Below are 20,957 nucleotides of genomic sequence, written 5' to 3' on the forward strand. Positions count from 1 at the left end.
GCCATTTCTCACCTCGGAATGTTTGCTTTTATTGCTGTTGATTCTCTTTTTTTCTGGCTGCTGTGTCTCTGCTGAAAGTTTTGTGGCACAGATGGCTCCCTGGTAATTTCTGTGTATGTCCTCCAGGACACCTTTTAAAATTTTTTTTCTTTTTTTAAGTGACACCTGTTGTATGTGGGTATTAATTGGAGAGGGCAATAAAGAGTGCTGGCAGATGAAAACCCTCCTCTTGATCTCCCTGTACTTGTCTCTAATGCTATTAAGCATAGAGAATCAAAATAATTAATTAAGGTGGCATTTCTGTGGTCAAAGGGAGAGCTTTGCTTTGGCTCCCAGCTCCCCACAGCTGCTCAGCTGCCACATGAGCAGGCATTTCTGTGCAGTGCATATGTGGCACTCTGTGCTCCTGGCGACAGAGAATAGGGGTTTATTTTGGAAACTGCTAATGGCTTTGTTTGCACATTTATTCCCTTTGCTGAGAGAGGCTGCAGACTGTTTCTGTGACCTTTTGTGTTTCTGTGATAAGAAGCTGTTTTGGGGGAAGGCAGATCTGATGCTTTTGGGCACCTAGGAGCCTTTGGAAAGGCCTCCAAACCATCCACACCGAGGGAGGCAGGATGCTGATTGCAGCTGGAATCCATAGCTGGGCAATGTTTGCTCAGGTAAATATTCTGAATATAGGTGTAGGAATTTAGAAGGAAAGAGGTTAATATATGTGCTTCTGCAAGGTACTGGGTTGCTGGTTTTGAGAGTTCAGTTCTGGAGGCATCTCCAGCCATGCCAGGGCTACTTCCAGTTTATTTCCTGTAGAGCAGAGGGATGTACATGGAGGGGAATGTGCCTTCCTTCCATCTTCACTCAGGAACCCTGCAAAGCTGTCAGACACCAGCTGAAAAGGGGCTTTTGGTTCCTAAAAAGGGAAATTGCAAACCACCCTGAAGGCAGACCATCTCTTAAATATAGCTGCACAATAATTCAAGTTTAAATGTTAATTTTTATATAAGAAGCAAACTATAAATTGTTCTTGCTTTTATTTTGGTACCAGAGCTGCAAACAACAAGGCATGTCATATTGCCTTTATAAATTACCCCCAAAATTGGCACTAATTTACTTTCAAATTTTGGTAACATTGGCTTCCATATATGTTTCCAGTTTCTAGTAGTAAGAAAAGACTACTTACACGAATCATAATTTGTGATGGGGAAAACTGAATTTTGAAGATATCCATGCTGAAAGTACTATGTGCTTTTTTATTATTATTATTATTATTTCTTGGTTAAACAAGTAGCTTGGAACTGGTCATTTAAAAAAGAAAAACAATGCTGGTTGTTTTTTCAGTGGCCTTTTCAGCTCGTGCATGTAATCATATACAAAATGAGGCATATTTCCATAGCTGCCATTCTGGAGTGAACAAAGCTTGTTATTAGCTTGTCTAGCCTGGTTTGTTTGATTTGAACTGCAGTCAGGGGATGAGTGCATGCTTGACAATTCTTCTGCACTAAAATGTCTAAAGCAATGCCAGCCTGGGCTCCATCATGGGAAACGAGTAAAATCCATTCAGTATGTTCATGAGCAACTATTCTAACTTTTAATATACTTACAAAGTATACAACCACTTCTGGGCTGCTTATGCAGCCAAATGTTTTTGATGTTTAAAAGAAAAAAGCAACTAGTGTAGGTTTTCTTAGATATGGAAAAAGTACCAGCAAAATCCTTATTTGTTTTATGTGGCTGAGCCTGTTTATATTGCCCATGCTGGGGATTATATGCCCTTAAACAGGAGAGGAATCTTGTCTACAGCTGTTGTGGGGCGCCTTTATTATAAAAGATGACACAGAAAAAAGTGAAAAAGTTTCTTAATCAGAATCTTAGTAATGATAGCCCAGTTCCTTGAGCCCTGGAAGTACTTTAAGTACATCCATGACCTGATCCCTGTTGAACAAATAAAGTCAGTATATCTTTGAGGTTATTAGTTTCAATAGGGCTTACACGTGTGTTCAATAACTATGTACAATAAAAACTCTGCTGAATTCAGGCTCCAGGTTTGCTTTTCAAGTCCTGAACAATGGCATTTGTCCAGCTTGTCCTGAGACCTACAGATAAAACCACTGTGGGTGTTCAAAGTAGTGTTCTTCAGGCTTAAAATTGTTAAAGAAATAGACAAAGTGTGTTTCTCCCTCTTGGATTCCCCGGAGATGTCTGATTTGGGTGATGGTTTGCCTTGCTGGTGCATCTGAGCACATCAAACCAAGGTATGGTGCTAGTGAAAAAATCTCTGGCTTCTCTTTTACAGCAAAAGACCTTCCCACCAAGGATGTTGTATTTGCAGCTCTCTGTCCAGGCTCCAGAAGGAAGTGGCATTTCACTGAGGTGGCTCACAAGCCACCAGCTGGCTGAGGGAGTCTGCCTAAAATGGGAGAGGGCTAATATCATGCTGGAAATGTGAACTCTCTCTCTCCTTAACATCCTTGGAAATCAATGAAGGGGACAGGAGAACACAGCAGACGCCCAAGACCAGAGCAGCTATTCCAATGTTTCTGATGCTACTGATGCCCTACCCTGAGGGCTTGGCAGGTGACTGATGTGGCAGAGCATTTTCTCTTTGTTTCTTCTTTCCCCACTTATGCAAATGCAGAGGACAGACAAGGGGGATAAAGGGGAAGGAAGTCTAATACATCCTCCAATTCCTCTGCTCGGTGGCTAGCAAAATCTAAACTCTCTGATAAAAACTTTTGAGTTGTGGCTTGGAGAGTAGATGCTATGGATCAATATCATCATCAGATAATCCCAGAATTTAGACATCATTAGGGTTGGAAAAAGCCTCAAAGGTCAGTGAGTCCAACCATTAACCCAGCATGGCCAAGGCCACCACTAACCCATGTCCCCATGTGCCACATCCACACATTTTTTTAAATCTTCTGGGGATGATCACTCCACCACTGCTCTGGGCAATCTTCTCCAATGCTTGATGACCCTTTCAATGAAGAAACTTTTCCTAATATCCAGTCTAACCTCCTCTGACACAAGCCTTTCCTCTTGTCCTGTTGCTTGTTACTTGGGAGAAGGGACGAATCCGCAGGGATATCCATTGCTTTAGATATCGCTGCGCAAGTTCCAGGCATCTTTTTTAATTAGTGGCATTATTTATGTATCTTTAAGCATGCCCAAACCTCTATTTTTTTTTCTTTTGCCACAGCAATTAGTTGACCAGCCTAAAGGCTGATATAAATGGCAGTGAGTATGACCAGATATCAGTGTGCAGAAGTGGCCTCTACCACACACTTTCATGCTGGCTCTGCTGGAAAGTGTCAGGGCTCCTTCCCACAAGATCTGTCTGAACAGGAGGCATCCAGGCTTCCCTTTTTCCAGCAGCAGCAGGAAGCGGTTTCAGAGTTCCTCCTTTGGGTTTGTGCCACCCAAATGTGGATATTTTTTTGGTAAATAGAGCATGCATGCAGCCTGCTTGACCTCAGTAAATACAGCGTGAGCGTGTGTGTAAACTTGAGGCCAGCGCACAGTTGGTGACTTGGAGAGGCTGCTCAGGCAGCAGGGAGCTGCCATCAATCACAACCTGCTTTTAGGGTGTCAGGCCTTGCAAGCAGAGCAGGCTCTGTTAGTCAGTAAAAACTCCAGATGAGGAGGAGCATCCTGGTGACAAAGCAGCAGTGCTGTATGATGTAATTCATCTCTGGTACTGTACTGTGTGCACAGAAAGGAAAATCCATGCCTTTCCCCCAACTAGTGACTGTCAGGTTTTTCCTGCTGGCTGGCAGCTGTCACTTGAATCTTCCTAAGTAACTAGATTGAGTCCCAAATAGTCCCAAACTGCCCCCTGGTCAGTTTGTTCGGGAGAAGAGACTGAGCCCTCCATTCACAAACTCTCTAAATTTGTGTTTCCTTCATGAAATCCCTACTTTGGGATGTCTGTGATGTCTTTAAACTGTCTGTCTCCAAATCTTCATATAAAGGTCAAGGTTAGCACCTGGTAGTCATTGTTTTCCTTAACACTTCACATCAGACAGTGTAACTAACATTTTACTATTTATTGTTTTGCTGTCTGGGGGAAACTTGATTAATTTTTTTTTTGCTGAAGATTAGCCCAGTCACCCAAACCAGGCATTATTGTGATGGTTCCTGCCAGAACATTTTCAGCAGTGACCCAGTAGTGTTAAAGATGGAGATGAAGCAAGACAATATGGCTCCAACAAAGTTAATTGGAAAAACTCCCATGAACTTCAGCAGAATCAGGATTTAATTCCCGCTATTGTGCAGTTAAGAAAAGCTACATGAGAGAGAAGTCTTTAAAAAAATTATTAGAGAACAGTTGTGATCTTGCATGTCAAATGTATTTAATTAGAAGAATTTTTCCAGTATCTCTAGAGATTTAGGGACATGCACTGGGACCTTTTCTGTTTGGAAAATACTTTGCCCATTGTGGGCACTAGGAGAGGAAAAAAATTGAAATAATCTGTATCCAATTGCAGTTGGAAATGTAATACAATGGGATAGGGCTGAGACCCACAGGGAAGCAGTGGCAGCACTCCCACTGACCTTAATGGGAGCTGGACCACATCCCACACAGCCTCGGAGACATTTGTGGGGGGAAAAAAATTTCTACTGCAAGGCTGAAAGATGAGAATGAAGAAACGCATGGATTTCAAAACTCCGTGGCTCAAGCGGGGCCAGAGCCAGAACCTGCTGAAGCAAACACAGAGTCAACGGTCAGGCAGCCTTGGTTTGACTCCTGTTGGCTCTTGTGTTTTGCAGAAAGTTTTGTAGGTTTGTTTGTTCCTACTCTTAGAAAATACCTGTTAATCAGCAGATAATGCTCATTAGCAACTCCTTTGTATAACTGATACACTGGGTTTTACCCAAAATCACAGGAGAGAGGTTATCTGTGTGTTTTCACTAATGAAGTGAAAGGGAACTGGTGACCTTCACTCTCAGCAGTTCCCTTTGAGAGGGGGATGTCTCCCATGGGATCACCTGTGGGCAAGGGCTGGGGAAAGGCTGGCAAAAAGGGGTCTTATAGTGGTGGGGTTTCTATTGCTGCAAGGTGAGGCAGACCATGCTGCTGTCTTGCTGGCTTTGAAGATAGCAGAAAAATGATGAGGAGGTAAAATTTGCTAGAGGTAAAATATTTTTTGGGTTTGAAATGCAGCTGAGGAAAGGTTTAATGGTGAAAAGGCATTTCCTTCATGTAGAGGAAAAGGAACACCCAAAGGACTGCAGAAAGAGAGTGAAAATACTTTCAACTTCAACAGGGCCAGCAAAGGCCAGAGAGCCCCCAAGCTTCTCTTGCTTCCTTGCCATTTTGTGAACTTATGGAAAGAGATCTCCACCGTGGATCAGTTCACAGCAATCCGGTGTCTGATGCACAAGTGTGGGAGCTAAAGACAGGACAAACACAAAGCCTCTCCTGGGTACCAGGACAAGCTTTGCTCTGTGTCTCTCCAAGTGCATCAGTTCTCCAAACCACACAGAAAAGTTTCCAGAACTTTCAACAAAGCAGGGCTCACCAGCTTCATAGGGAATTAAGAGGGTCCTCCCCCCCAAAGAGCTCTTAGAGAGGCAACATGCAGAAGAAGCCCAGCTCCCTAGCAAAGGGCTGCCTGTGCTTCCAGAAGAACTTGCTAGAAGCCACAGTGCATCTTGGAAGGAGCGGGGATCATATTTCAGCCCTGGATTTTAGGCACACGTTGTGACAGCCCGCGGCAGACATGCCAGGAACTTCATTCCGTAAATCACATTTCTTGCAAAGGAGGCCTCTGTGCTCAGTAGTAGTAGCATTTGTTTCTTCTTTTTCTTGGCTGCTTTGCTTGGAAGTAGTGTAAAGACTTAACCCTGGTGAGAAGGACCTGCAGAGAAATAATGGAGTATGTGAGAGCTCCGGCTTTTGCCTTGTTAAATGAAACTCCGTCTATATAAACACCCTTGAAAAAACCCACTGGTAATGCTGCAAACATGGGATTCAGCAGTGGGCTGTTTTCATTTAGCCTTTTGGCAGCATTTTTAACAAGAATATGTTTTTTTGTGACTTTCAAACCAGACACATCATCTTGGATGAACTATAATGGTAATAAAAGCATTGCAAATATCTCTATTTCTAACCCAGGTTTTGCTGGAAACATCTTACTGCTCAGAGGAGAATAGAGCCTTCGTGTACTGAGTGCAACTTGCTTAGAAGTGAGTACTAAAAGCATATTCCTGTGTTTACTCACACCTCAGCTTTACTTTTAGTGTTTTTTGGTTTGTTCAGTATCAACCCCCTTGTTAAGGGTGGCTTTTACTTTCATCCAGCCGTGCTGCAGAAACTTCAGAAGCTGCTGACCTGATGTACTTTGCCGTTTCCCTCTGAAGCGTGTGATGTGTTTAATGCAACAGTGTTTTGTATACACAAAGGCTATCATCACCCCAAATTACCTGTTTGTAGACAAATGTTTCCTCAGTCAGCTGCTATGGGGTGAGGAAGATCTCTGCTGTCAGCTAAGAAGAGGCCTCAGTCTGGAGTGAGGTCTGCTTTGAACATTTCTGAATAAATATTTTGCAAAGAAATGTATATATGGAGACATGGTGTTTAGCTTGATTATAGTGGTGACCCTAAAAAATGTAGAAAATGGTAGTGGAGATAGTCATCATAAAAAGGGTTTAATTAGCAAAGCACCCATTGATCTGTAGAGCAGACATTAGCAGCTGCTGTTCAAAGCTCCTGCCTCCACCGGAGATGCTGAAACCCATCATCAGCTCATCATACTCGTCCTCTGTGTATCCAGAGTCAGCCTAAGATTAAGCAGGAATTTTCCCTCTCTACTATCTAAAAAGTTACTCCAGAATCTCTCTCAATATCTCAAAACTTGCTAACTTCCATGTGTTCTGCATTTTCTCATCATTGCCAGCTGGTAAAGTTTGGCATAACTGTCACTGTTAATCCTGAGCAGCACAACTCTATTCGTTGTACCAGTGAATTCAGTCTTTTTTGTAATTCTTGTCTGCTCTAATCCCATTCTCCCTGAACAGAAATTTCTATCTTCCTCTGTTTGACAGTCCTTTCCAATCTTATGCTATCAACAAAATTCAGTGTGTTCCTATTTCCTGTGCCAAGACTATTAATGAAATATCTAATATTAATCTAATATCTAGTATTAGTATTAATCTAGTTCTCTAAGAACCTAAAACTCAGTGTCCAGGAACTCTCCTTTTCAACCCTCTCTAAGCTGGTGTCCTCTCTTTCAGTTTGAGATGACACTTCCAGCTTCCCTAAGAAGTTCCCTCTGGCTCTCTGCTGGAAGAGTTCTTGGAAATGCTGGGCTCTCTCTATTCTTTTGCTCAAAAGTAGGGTGAAGACGAAGAAGTACATTTCTTTAAAATGTACTGGTCATAGAATCACAGAATGGTTTGGGTTGGAAAGGACCTTAGAGCTCATCTAGATTCTGCTATCCCAGGTTGCTTCAAGCCCTGTCCAGCCTGGCCTTGAACTCCCAGGGATGGGGCAGCCACAGCTTCTCTGGGCAGCCCGTGTTGGGGCCTCACCACCCTCACAGTAAATACTCTCTTGCTAATATCTCATCTAAACCTGCCCTCTGTCAATTTGAAGCCATTCCCTCTTGTCTTGTCACTACATGCCCTTTAAAAAAAAAAAATACAACCAGCAGAACTCTTGAAGTTTCAGCTGTCTCTGAGCCAAAACACATCTTAATAATAAAAAGTTGAGTGAGAAAATGAACTGTCCCTTCTGCAAAATCTCTGGGTTTATAAGAATCATAGGTAAAGGGTTGTTTATCACCAAGAGCCCCCAGTACCTCACTGCTTTGCCTGAACCATTCCTGCTGTCCATGAAGGTATAGATTTGGTGTGTTATCACACTGCTGCTGTTTACCTGTGCAGTTTAATTCCTTTAAGATGTGGCCTCTGCACTGAGGAGGTTCCCCTGCTTTGGGAATGCCGATGGCAGCTGCAATGCCACCACCATTGACCACAGCAGAAATCATCGCCTCCAAACACGTTCACCACGTGGAAAACCAGAGGCCTTGCTGTGCCTGTGGGGTTTGCTCTTTCACCTCTGTCCTTCGCCCAGCACAGTGACCATCAGTGAACCACAGCCCCCTGGGGGGTGCTTGAGCCCCACCACACGAGGAAAGAGCGAGGGAGCAGCGCCGTTGTTGCGCAGGTCATCCTTCCAGCCCGTGTGGTGGTCCAGGAGGCAGGCAGGGACTTAACTTTGTGCTCTGCCATCACTTGGAGCTGCAAGCCAGCCTCTGAGGAGGAGCACGGCCCACGCGCCGGAGCCGTCAAGCTGCAACACGCCGGAGCCACCGCAGCGCTCCCGGGACGGCTTCGCCTCACCCGCGCTGCTCCTCCTGCAGCCTCCGACAGGCCAGTGGAAAATAACAATCAGGTGCTGCATTTTTTGCCTTCAAAGCTCCCGTGCCAACCACAACACAGATTCCCTGTGCTGTGAGGTGCAGACAGGCACAGGAGCAGCCCACTCGCAGTGCGTTCTGCTGGTTTGTGACCCTGCAGCCCAGGGCTTTTTGCACTTTGGGGATGTGGGGTCAGCAGCAGCCACAGCCATGCCAGGCCATGGTGCTTTAGGTCTGTGTTGATATTGCCATTTCATTGAGTCAGAGAATATCCTGAGTTGGAAGGGACCTGTCAGGGTCATCCAGTCCAACTCCTGGCCCTGTGTAGGACATCCCAAGCATCCCACCCTGTGCCCAAGAGTATTGCCCAAACATCCTCCTGAGCTCTGTCAGGCTTGATGCTGTGACCACTGCTCCTGCTCCAGTGCTCAACCACCCTGTGGGTGAAAAACCTTTTCCTGATACCCAACCTAAACCTTTATATAAATATATAATTTTAATTACATTTGATGCAGTGCTGTCCCTGCTGTTGGTGCATGCTGAAAGCGCAACTGATCATGCTTTTATTTTCTTTCAAACATTTAATTGGTCTAAATAAAAGACGGGATAATTGACACTGATTTAAGTTACTCAGGAAATTCCTCTAAATGCAGTAAATTTACACAGTTTACTGGCTATTGCGTGCAATCTCTCCCTGACAGCATGAGCATCACCCCACGCCCCTCTGTGTGACAAACCATTGGTGCAAAAGGGTTCTGGTGTGGGGAAAGGGCAATGAAGTAAAATTATAATGAGGTTTTGTGGCTGAAAGCTGAAGCTGAAGAATTCAGACCAGCAGTAAGGTGTGCATTCTTGGCCAGTGGGGAATTTAATATCTGAAACAATTTGCCTAGGGATATGACGAATTCTCTCTTTGAAAACTTAAGATGGGGTTATTTTTTTCTAAACAATCTGGTTCAACCAGAAGTTATGGTCTTAATGCTGGAGGTTCTGGTAGCAAGTATCTGACCCAGGCGATGCAGGAGTTCAGACGAGATGCTGCAAGTCTCCACTTGGGTGAAATAAAATGTTTTAAATGCTGTACTAAAGCATTGCTTGCCTTCATGCTTTAAGTCTTAACTCAGTCTCCCCTGCATGAAGAAGTGGGGGAAAGTGAGAACAAATGGCATTTTCTGAATTTTTCTGTGATGTACTTTTACTTCTGTATCTATTCCTCCAATAATTTCTCACTGACATTAAATATGACTTGGCTTAAAGGGAATTGTCTCACCTTTACAGAGCCTCCTGATCCCTTTTCTTGTCCTGGGGAATGGGTTACTGCTTGCCAGTGCTAAGGGATAATTCACCAGGAAACACCCCAGGCCAAGCAATGAACTGCACAGCACAGCAGCCCTCTTTCTACTCATTTTCCTGCAAAAACAATCCTTGTGTGCTTAGATATTTAAGGAATGCAAAATACAGTGGTGGTAGTGACTTTTGGAGCTATAAAGTATATTTTCCTTCTCTTCCCTTAGCATACAAAAGCCCCGATGGTGGGCACAGACCTCCCTGGCTGGAGCAGGATTTCTCCTTCTCCTCCTGGCCCTTGTAGAGGAGCTGTGGTTGAGCTGCAGGGACATCCAAACCACTGCTGCGTGCCCAAGTGGCTCCTGAATCCATGAGCCCCTTCAGATGAGCTGGGGAGAGTATGGGCATGGAAATACTCGCTGCATCCCTGGGAACACCTGGGCTGGCAGGAGCTGACAGGGCTGTCACCACAGAGGTGCTGAACAGTCAGCAACAGGATTTTGATGAGAAGGGAAAAAAAAGGCAAGTAAGAAGAGGACCTTTGATACAATCCCATAGAAACCACCCCTACAACCCAAGAGTACCCTACGAACTCTCACAGCATTGTATAAATCTACTAAATTAATCCATTGTTCATGATCTAGATGAACCCTTGTACTCATTTCAGCTGTTTCTGTACAAGGACCTCGAAGGAAAATTAAGATAAAGGCCTATATGTGAGGTCTAGTTGACTTTTCCCTGTCTCTGTGCTAATGGTGAAGGAATGCCTACAGGGGATGCCAAATTTTATTGTGCTGTCTGTGAATAATAAGTCTTCTCTTAATACTCTGGAATTAGTAGGTAAACAAGAAAGTGCTTTTTGGGGACGTGGATGCAGTGATTCCAGTATTTCCCATGACTTTATGCATAGATTTATTCATCAGTGGGTTTGATGAATCCTCAGACCATGTCTCCACAATGACATCAGTCAGACTCCCTCCCTTGTGCTTTAGGAGTTCATTCTATTAAATGTTGTTGGGTTTTTTAAGCTGTGAGCAGAACAGGGCTAGAGGAGAACTGAAATACCAATTTACTTCTTGTGAAGGTCTTGTGAAAAGCAGGCAATGTCCAAGGGATAAAAATACTGGAAAATTATTCTTTCATTTGTCAGCATGCCAAAGCCAGGATCCATCCTTTTGCCAATGCTAAATGATTCTTCATTGTGTACAACACAGCTTCACAAATTATTGCTTTTTCAACCTTACTGCCCAATAGTTATTGAAATGAACAGAAAAATTCAGGCTTTCATTTAGAAAGTGGCTCGCTTTGGGGAAACAAATTTATTTACCGGCAAGAGTTTTACTTTTTGAAGCAAAACCAATACTTTGCTGAAGAGTGTTTGGAGGAAAATGGCATATGTTTATCTCCCTGTGTTTACTGAAAATAGACAGAAAAACCCTCCTTACAGAGGTTCTCTTTACTGGCAATGAGGCACAGACCTGAAAAGCTCTGGTGGGTTGCAAGCTGGCAGCTGTGAGAATTCCTATGTTCTGCTGCCTTCATGGCTTTCATCAGCAGAGATGCACAGGGTGGCATTTTAAGATTGTAGCTAACCAGGAGAGTGGGAATAATACCCTCCAGATAGGCAGGGAGATGAGATTTATACAAGGAATTTCAAAGCATGCAATTGAGGACTACATGTAGGTAAATTTTGCTGTGCAGATGTTTCTTTATTGGCCTGAGACACACACACTTCACAATGCTTTGTGTTTGGCCAGTAAATTATTTAATGGAACAAACAGTTAATCTTCAGTCCCAGCCTTGACTCTGGCTCTGCTCTTCAAGCTTAACTCCAGAGCAAATGTTTCTGCTGACAAATTTACAGTGATTTTTCATGTTGTTGGCATGGTCTGGCACATTTCTTCAAGGAAAATAAATCTTGTTATCAAATAGGGAATATTCACCTAGGAGGAACTGAGTAAAGGTTGGCTATTGGTTATTTGGGTGTACTTTCCTTTGGGGGAAGAAACTCATCCTTCTGTTTAACTCTTGAAAGATGTTATTGACTTTAAATAAAAAGAAAAAAACATTGAGAGTACACTGCAATCTCCTGACAAATATGTAAAATCCTGTCTGTTTGTATTCACAGAGCAGAGCTGGAACCAATGAATAAAGACCATCAGTAAACTTCCAGTAGATGAGGCAATGTGCAATGGCCCAGCATGGATGGGGATGAGCTTTTTAGCAGGGCTGGTTGTGAGCAGAAAAGGGGGGGTGGTTTTAAACTAAAAGAAGGTTGATATAAGAAAGAATTTTTTTACAGTGAGTGTGTGAAACACTGGCACAGGTAGCCCAGAGAAGCTGCCCCATCCCTGGAAGTGTCCAAGGCCAGGCTGGTTGGAGTTGGAGCAACCTGGGATAGTGGAAGGTGTCCCTGCCTAAGGCTGGGTGTTGGAATGAAATGATCTTTAATAACCCTTCCAACCCAAACTATTTCAGAACTCTATAATTCTATAAAGAATAAAAGGAGACGTGGCCCTGGGGTGCTCTGTAGCAATAATAAATCCAATAATGCATTTCTAGGACTGCACAGTTGTATAACTGAGCCTTACCCCAGCACAGTGACACCCTGGATGGAAAAATGCTCTTAGGAAGATTCATCATATGGCAGTGGTACCCAGCCCTCACATGGAAATAATTTCCACTGCTTATCTACAAGCTCTTCAGCAGTGTTGGGTGAACTGAAGTCAAATATTACACTTTAAAAGACAATTACGTGTCTTTCACTTCCTCAAGTCCCTCTAAAGCCAAATAGTGCTATCTAATCTAAACCACCCCAGCTCTTCTCCATTCCCTCAGACACATGCTGTGCATTACATTTCTGCAGAAATCCACTGCAGTCTGTTTCAGCAATCCCTTTGAAGTCCTTGGAAGCTTATCTTTACTTCAGCAAGCACGGGTGTGTCTCGTGGCCAGCTTGCAGGTGACCATAAAGCAGAAATTTATCCCAGAAGCTACAGGTGGCTCTCTGGGGATTTTTTTTCTCTGACTATCAAGAAATCCCCAGAAGTTACCCCAGAATAAAGGACTTCTGAGGCTGTCAAGTGCTGCTGAGTGTGAGTGGGACTGTAGCGTGGGACACATCACAGTGCCTTCTGGGCATGGCCCACCGGGACTTAAACAAAAACTTTCAAGAAAAACTGAAAATGGTCACAGCTGCCTCGTGACAAAACCGAGCAGGACAAACAAAGTGGGGGTGGCAGGAGGCATCTGCCTGTGTCCCCTCCAAACTCCATAAAATCCCCCAGGTGCCCCCACCAGCATCAGCCTTTCCCTGCCCAGCTACAACCCAACTCTCCAGAGGGTGTACACACCCCACTCCCCCTGCTCCATCACCATTCTCACCCCCTTTCCTAGTAACCACAAATGCTTTCCCTAAAAAAAGCTGGAAAATGGTTTTAATGCCACAGGAGAAAAGAACAAAAAAAAAATCTGACATTAATCCAGAGATGAAAATGGCTGAGCAAGTATTTATGTTGATTTAGGGCTGTTCTTGTTACATTCTTGAAACTACTGAGGTTATCTTGTAATCCATCTGAATTGCAGCTTGCGGCATTTTGAGCTAATTTTCAATTGTGCTGCATTTAACTATTCTGTACCTCCTTCTGCCTCCCAGTATTTGTGGAAAAACCCTCATCAGACTTAGGAAACCCAAGGCTAGAACCTCTGAGGCGTCTTGGCATCAGAAAACGGAGAGCATTCCTTAAAAAGAGAAATTTCGGGGTCTGATGAGATTTTGGACTCTGCTAAGAGGCGACACTTTTGCAGGGCTGGGTTTTGGCTGGAGAAGGGTTCCCTGAGCAGCTCCCTTTCTGTTTATTTTCTGAGTGTTTTGAGTGAATGCACGTCTCTACAGATGTTTAGAGAGCAGCAGCACTGGAGATGAGGTTTATTTATTCACAAGATATGTACCATGCAAACAGCTGTGCACTGCTTCTCCTCACTGCTCTGTTGATGAGATTCAGCTCCCAGCCCACAGATCTGGCTGGGAGAGACAGCACAGCCCCCAGGAGTGGGGTCTGCAGTGCCTGGAGGCTCCTGCCTCTCCTCCAGCATCAGGCCATTGGGCTTATCCCTTCCTGGAGCTGGAGCTCTGTACTGCAGGCTGGAAAGTGAGAGGGAAACTGGCCATGACTCAGCACTCACAGGGTGCCCAGGGAAGCTGTGGCTGCCCCTGGATCCCTGGAAGTGCTCAAGGCCAGGCTGGACAGGGTTTGGAGCAACCTGGGATAGTGGAAGGTGTCCACAGCAGGGGGAGGTGGACTAGCTGACCTTTAAAGGTTCTTCCAAGTCAAACCATTCCATGATTCTAAACGGACACATAGATTTTGGAAGACTTTTTCCCTCTGGTGAAGTTAATTCCCTTCTCCTACCATTCTCTGTATTAAGAGAAGAGCTCCAAATGGATGGCAAATTTGTCAGAATTTTGGATGCAAGGGCATTAGGAGGTATTTTCTACTGGGCCAGTTTGGTGATCTTCTCAGCATCCAAGAAAAGGAAGCCCCAGTACTAAACCTGGCATTTAACATATCCAATGACCAGACAGATTTTCCTAGAGTACAAAGCAAGTCGATGTCTCCAAGCATATGGGATCACAGCATGATTTTCCTCTGGGGTCTTCTGCAAGTCACTCCCTGAGGAAAGTGGGGGTTAAGCCCATTTTTCACACGCCTCTGGAAAAAGGTCCTGGTCTGCTCCTTACCCCTTAAACCATCAGAAACCCAGGGATTTGGGGCAGGGTATGTGCAGAGAAACCTTGTATTTCCACATCACGTCCTGATTCGTGACAGTTTCAGTAAGAGCACCATATGAGTGCCTTCCTTTCCTCCTTCAGCTCCTTTTCCCTTTTGTCCTTTCTCCTGACCCCTGGGCACCCCTGTGGCATGGAAAGAGACCCATTGCTTGCAGTCCCTGCTGTCTGTTTGTTTGCAGAGACAGGGTTACACCCGCATTACTACCTATCTGTAAATGATGTTTTTCCTGTTGAGCACAAGTACAAATGCAGCTCCTTCGCTTTTAGCTCAATTTTTCACCACTTGTTCCTCACATCTCCCTCCTCCCCCCCCCTTTGTTGTACTCTGGCGATCGCAGCAGTTTCTGTTTAAAATGTTTCAGTTTCTCTGTTTTCTAGAATTAACCAGGAGCTTGTTGCTACATGTGGAGCAGGGCGGGACTGCTGATTCTTTTTTTTTTTTCCTTCCCTCAGAAAGTAGATTGCTGAATGTAAGGCTGCAGGGAATAAAATTTACAGGAGAGAAATTGCCTTGTATGTGTTTTAGGCAGAGCTACCTTGCTGGCCAACACAGGATTTCACCCTTTGCATGCCATGAAAAACTATTTTTAGTGCTAATGCCTTCTGTAGATCTGGGATCAATGTTTCTCCAGTTCCTGAGTCCTTACTACTCTTTTCTTGTCCTCTGTGGCAAAAATTAAATTTGTTGCTTTCAGATCCATTGCTGAATTGCTCTGATTGGCATGTAACGAGGCTGAAAAACTGGATCCCCATTTAAATTCTCCTTTTTTGACAGATTTTTGAGATTTGTCATTGTCACCAATCAACAGTACAGCCCTTTTCAAAGGACCTCCAAAATTTTGGGACCCATCCAGCCTGGGAAGGTAGGGAGAGGCCATTTGTTGTGAGACCCCTGTGGGGGACACCCGTGGGACAGGGCTGGCTCTCCAAGGCTCTCTTTGGCAAATTAAAGGAGCACCAGGATTAAAAACCAGCAAAACCATTGCTGCGCATCCACACAGAGCTGTTGTATTCCTCCCACTAGAGGACAGCAGCTGGTGCACGCAGCCACCAGCAGCATTTCACGGCAGAAGCAAGAATAAAACAGCCCTACCCTTCCTGTAGAAACTTGTTCCTTTCTAGTGGTTTTCACATAATGAATCCCAGTGAATATTTAACTAAGCCTCCCCTGTAACCAAGTTGCTGGCCTCTTTACTTGTACCCACAGAGCAAAACATTTCCTGACCCACTGTGTTCAGCAGTCCTGGGAGTCTCCAGCAGGATCTCTGCTCAGTTGGCATCAGGGGAGCAGCATGAGGGTTGTTGGGTGTTTCTCATCCAGCAATCACCAATACAACCTTTGTAATCCTTTAAGAGATGGAATCTGACCTCAGCTTGGCTATCGAAATCAAAAGCAGGACTTCTCTTCAAGCCCTGAATTATGGCTGTGTGTTTATACATATATGAATATTCATTCATATGCATATGAATATTCAGTAATGCAAGTCTGGATTTCATGCAAAGCAAGCTTCCCTGCAACCCTTTATTTAAAACAGAAAAGAATGAAGGAGAAAAGGGTGTTTCTGTGGCTGTGGGAGCAGGGAAAAAGGACAGTTTGGGTCTGTGTCTAGGAAACCTTTCTATGACTTCAGTTTAAGGAACTCCCCATGCTTGTATCAAATTGTCTTTGGGCTTCATCTGCCTGACCATTACCTTTTCATCCCATTTTTGGGACTGCAGCTTGTGAATGTGGTTACAGAGTTAACAAATGAGGGCTGTTAAACCTTGATGCATCTCTGTTTATGTGGAGACTCTCTTGGGCAGGTCACTGGCTTCTCTCCAAGGCAGTCCAGTCTCTGAAGTGAAATTGTGGGCACCACAATCACCTGGCAAAGTGGAGGAGGAGGTCATCTTACAGTGGGGACTGGAGCTGATAAAAGACATGGCTTTCACTGAGAGAGACACATAAAGGAAGAAGCAAATTCCAGTGAAAACTATGTTAGGAGATAGGGACGAGAAACTATGTGCAAAGCACAGGGAGAGGAGGAAGAATATTAACTGCTTGGAGAATGCTGACTTGAAAGATGTTTGAGGGTTAAGAAGAATGAGGCAAGGAAATAGTTGTAGGCATCTAGTGCTTTATTACCCAAGGTGGGAAGTAGAAGAATTACTTTTATTTTATATTTTTAACTGCTGCAGAGTGACTGTGCCTGCTTGTGTCTGCACCTGGGCCTGTGGGAGAGCGAAAATGCAGAGCTTGGCACTGCAGCAGAGGATTTGGGAAGCAGGAGGGATCTGTTGGGATTTGGTGGCACCCAGCTGTGGGACAGCTGGGTCGCAGGACCCTGCCCAGAAGGAGCAGTGTGCCCACACTGTGGGTCCCTGCCTTACAGTTTCCTGCTCCTTCCAGGGTTTAAACTGTAACATGAACCCTGGTGTAAGGTTGACTTCACACCTTCTGCTCCGAGGTTGTGCCTGAAAGTTCGAGCACCTCTGCTGAACCCTGCGGTGTCACCAGAGAAGAATCTGATCTGATGTAACACTGCAGGGGAAGCTGCCACAACCACAGCTGGTCGAGTTCAACACAGGGCTCCAGTGGAACCAACCAGTGGGTATTGATCAGCTGGAAACAGAATTGAGAAGTGCATGGGCCAACAAGCGAAATATACCCAAGTTCTGTAACAGAAGGAGAAATTTTCTTTGCAGCCTTTGTCTTCTCGTTTTTATAAGTCTGGCTCTGTCTTGCTGTGCCCTGCTCAGCACTCAGAGGAGTTTATTCACAGGGTTTTAAAGGAGCTCACTGCTAAAAGATTTTCTCCAGTGGATGCTGCTTTCCACTCTTTTGGAAATGATACTGTTCCCTGAGAGCCAGGGGTGCTCTACCAGGACAGCGTGTGACAAATTCTTTATGAGAGAATCCATAATAAATTGAGGATTTTCTTTTATTTTGATTATTTAGTATTCAATATTTGCATTATGGAAGTGCCTGGAGGTTCCAGCCGAGATCAGTGTCCTATTGTTCTAAGCCATGCATAAAAACATGGTCAGAGATGAGGAGCTTACCATCTAAATAGATGAACTGGATAAAGGGTGGGAGACAGGAAGCATCTATTATTCTCATTTCATAGCTGGAGAGCTTGGACACAGACAAATTAAGTGCCTTTCCCAGGAAAGCCAACGGAGAAGGGCAAAAATCATTGAATGTCCAGGATCCCTGCTCATAACACACCACATTTCCTGCTTAAATATATCTTGCAACACTGTAATGAAAACAACAAATATTTTTTTGGAATATTTTCCTTAAGACACACAAAATGAGAGGAGCAGCAGAAAGGTTACATGGCTACAAGGCATAACAATCCGAGGGGAGTGTTGATACTCAAATGCCATTACAAGACACTGACACAGCAGCAGTGAAAATAATTTTTTTCTCAACTGATTGGCCTTACTCCCTGAAAAAGTATCTCCTAGAATATTCAGCTGTTCATAATGCAGAGGAAGATCAAAAATTGATAGACAAAAGCAATTAATTTGCCCCCTTCTCTAGCTTAACCAAAATGAGAGTTTTTTGTTTGATAAACAACAAGTAAAATTGTTCCTTGATGGGCCAGGAACTGCAGCCCCCCTTCCCATACACATTTTGCTGTGAAAGAACTTGGTAGCCTATCTGCTTCATACTTTCATGGATAATTATTGGATCTATTGGCATTAAAATAATTAATTCTTATCTCAGTTTTTCAGCTTAGCAGCATCTTGAACTAATACCTGGTGAGAACTAATGATGGAACTACTGCTCTGCTGTAGTTTTTATTTCAGAAAGGGGTTGTTTTTATAAGAAATGACTTTTCTCTAAGACACTGAAAAATCTATAGAGCAGCTTTGCCTGTCTTTGACAAAGAAATATTTTCAGAAGTGGGTTCCTATGATTTGCTCTTTGGTACCCTAAAAAAAAGTCCAAAGCTGCCAGGTAAGAAAACCATAAACACTTTGGAAACCAGGTAAATATTTTAGCTGCCAAACTTTGGGTTTACACACTTAGCCTTGGAAGAACTTTAAAGAAATCTTAGACAAGCATTTAATCGTATCTAGCATGGTCAGGAGAAATTTCTGGATGGGACAGTTTGAATAACAGGGAAGAATTGTTGATTCCCATTGTCTTTCATGGAGAAAACCCTCAGTGATGTGTGTGGTTGAATTTGGATCTAGAGGGTTTCTCCCCATAGACCTCTAAGACTTGAATTTGTGGGGTTTCATTTTCTTTTTTTCCCCCCTAATTTAACTTTGTGTATTTTATTCCTATTTTCATCAGATGGAGCTGTGGCATGTCAGCAGGTCCTGAACCTGGAGAATAGATCAGTGCTGCCTAACTTGCTTCCCTGAAGTACCCATGGCCTCCCTTGCCATCTGCCTGCAACGTGCCAGGAGCTGGGGCTGGTTCCTCACTGGAACTCCATGGAGGAGCCAGTTCCCGTGGAGCCCTGGCTGCACTGATATCTCCAGCACTTAAAAGAAATGTCAGAGAATCTGCAAGGATTAGAACTGAGAGTGCTCAGAAGCTCTGCTGTGCTTTTTTCTGAGGTGACTTTTCCCACATTACTTGGAGGCATTGGCTGCCCATCTCACCTCATCTCTCCACAGACACGAGCTGTTTGTCAGCTGCTTAACCTTCTGCCTCCATCCCTTCAAGCTGGGCTTTTATGGATGAGCTGGGCTCTGGTGGGTCCAGCCCAGGAGCAGCCTGAAGTCAGGCACATCTTCACCTTACCCTGCCAGGTAAAGGAGATGTTGGGTGGGAAATAATTCATCTCCTCACCTCTGCGTGCCCCTCGCTGGGGCTTTGGCCGAGCCCAGCTGTGCCCTCCCTGCAGCTGGAGCAGGGCTTGGACCCTGGCCCTGTTGAACATTAACTGTATCCCCGCCTGCGTGCAGAGGGAGGACCGGGGTTCGGCTGACAGCAGCCACAAAGAGCTGGCAGGGCTGAAAGATTCAATTTAACTTTCTTTCTCCTCCCCCGCTTCCATATGCGAGGGCACACAGCGCTGTTTCTGCTTTTGAAACTTGCGGGGCAAAGGAGCATTGGTGTCCTCATTTTCCTTCCTCCCTATTGATGTATCATTGCCAGGATGAAAAAGGACGTCTCAAGAGCTTTTGAAAAAATGGGTGACTACTCAAGACATTTTATAAAGGAGGAAGAATGGGAGAGAAAATAGGACTCGGTAGGGGGTAGAAGGAGCCTGAATGTGTGCCTTGTCTGTCTATTCTTTCGCTTGAAACCTGGAGCTGTTGTTCCTATTTCAGTTCAAACTGTCACCTTTAGTTCATGATGGCTTTACTGCCCTTGCTCCTGAACCTCAACAGATTGGGGCTTATTTACCTATTCACACTCTGCTGTGGAACCTCATTAATAGGCTTATTAGCCACACCATTCACGTGCAGGAGGGCTCACAGAAAAGATCCCAGCCACTTTGAGAGGAGGAGGAAAAAACTGTAAAGAGATTATGCTCTCATTCAGCAGCCTAACTGCTATGAAAGGCTCCCTGGGCCCACTGAGATCTCTTGAAGCCTAAATATGATGACAGAATTGATCTCCCCCCCCACCCCTTTAATTCCAAACATGCTTCTGCTTTTCTCAGATTGAGGAGCTGGGCTGTTGTGGGCCACTTTAGGAGAATGTGGCTCATTTAAGAGAAAAGGCTGCTATTGATAGACTGCTATCTTTTCATCCTCCAAAAGAATAAATTCTGACAAGTGCTTCCAGACCTTGGAAATAGGTGTTCTGATTTGTCATTTTTAGTGGAATGCTTCCTTTTCTTTCAGAGTATGCAAAGATATCGATGAATGGGGAAAGGTATTGCAGCTTCCTGTGCCGGACAATAATTTATGTGAGAATGTGTTAACAATGTTTCCAATGGGCGATGGACATGCCCGGAGCTGGGAAAATTGGACCTTGACTGTGACATCTCAGCTTCTCAATTAGAACATTCAGATGTCTGTTGCTTTAGGAACAACAACAACAAAAAATACTAAACCTGTGTTTCCAATCAATTACAAATTTGTCTGCCATCCCTCATAAAGACTGCAGTACTGGTGGGAAATACGTGCTGGGAGGTAAGAACATATTCTACAGAAACTTGTTTTCCAGTTTTTGGTGTCTAGGAGTGTGTAAATAGAGTTACACTATGATGTGTGGCCACAGTCCTTGAAAGTCCCCTTGATCAATACTGCACACAACATATAAAATGTACAATAGAGCTTAAGTAAAGTAACATTAAATTGATCAACACTGATTAAATTTGAGGTAACCACCACTTATTGATTTTGTTGTCAAGCTGACTCTACACAAGCAAGCATTACACAGACTCCATATTCAAAACCTTTTAGCTGATGGTATCTAAAGCAAATGTTTTATTAACCAAGGATCACGCTAAGCCATACTGAATTTTGAATACCCATATTATGCAGTTTTAAATCTGTGTGTCCAAGCAAATTATGTTTGCGTAACTTTTCAACAACTTTTCCCATTTGGGCACTGCACAGAC

The 20,957-nt window shown here is 44.1% G+C and overlaps 1 long non-coding RNA gene across 1 annotated transcript; it reads left to right on the forward strand.

Annotated features, from left to right (window-relative positions):
• Positions 1-390: 390 nt before the first annotated feature.
• LOC116447016 lies at positions 391-20,705 on the forward strand. The gene is made up of 3 exons (XR_004241469.1): positions 391-662; positions 6,116-6,186; positions 18,728-20,705. It is a non-coding gene; the product is annotated as an uncharacterized LOC116447016 (long non-coding RNA).
• Positions 20,706-20,957: the final 252 nt, after the last annotated feature.

Source organism: Corvus moneduloides, chromosome 8 (assembly GCF_009650955.1).
Source record: "Corvus moneduloides isolate bCorMon1 chromosome 8, bCorMon1.pri, whole genome shotgun sequence".
Lineage (NCBI taxonomy): Eukaryota > Metazoa > Chordata > Aves > Passeriformes > Corvidae > Corvus > Corvus moneduloides.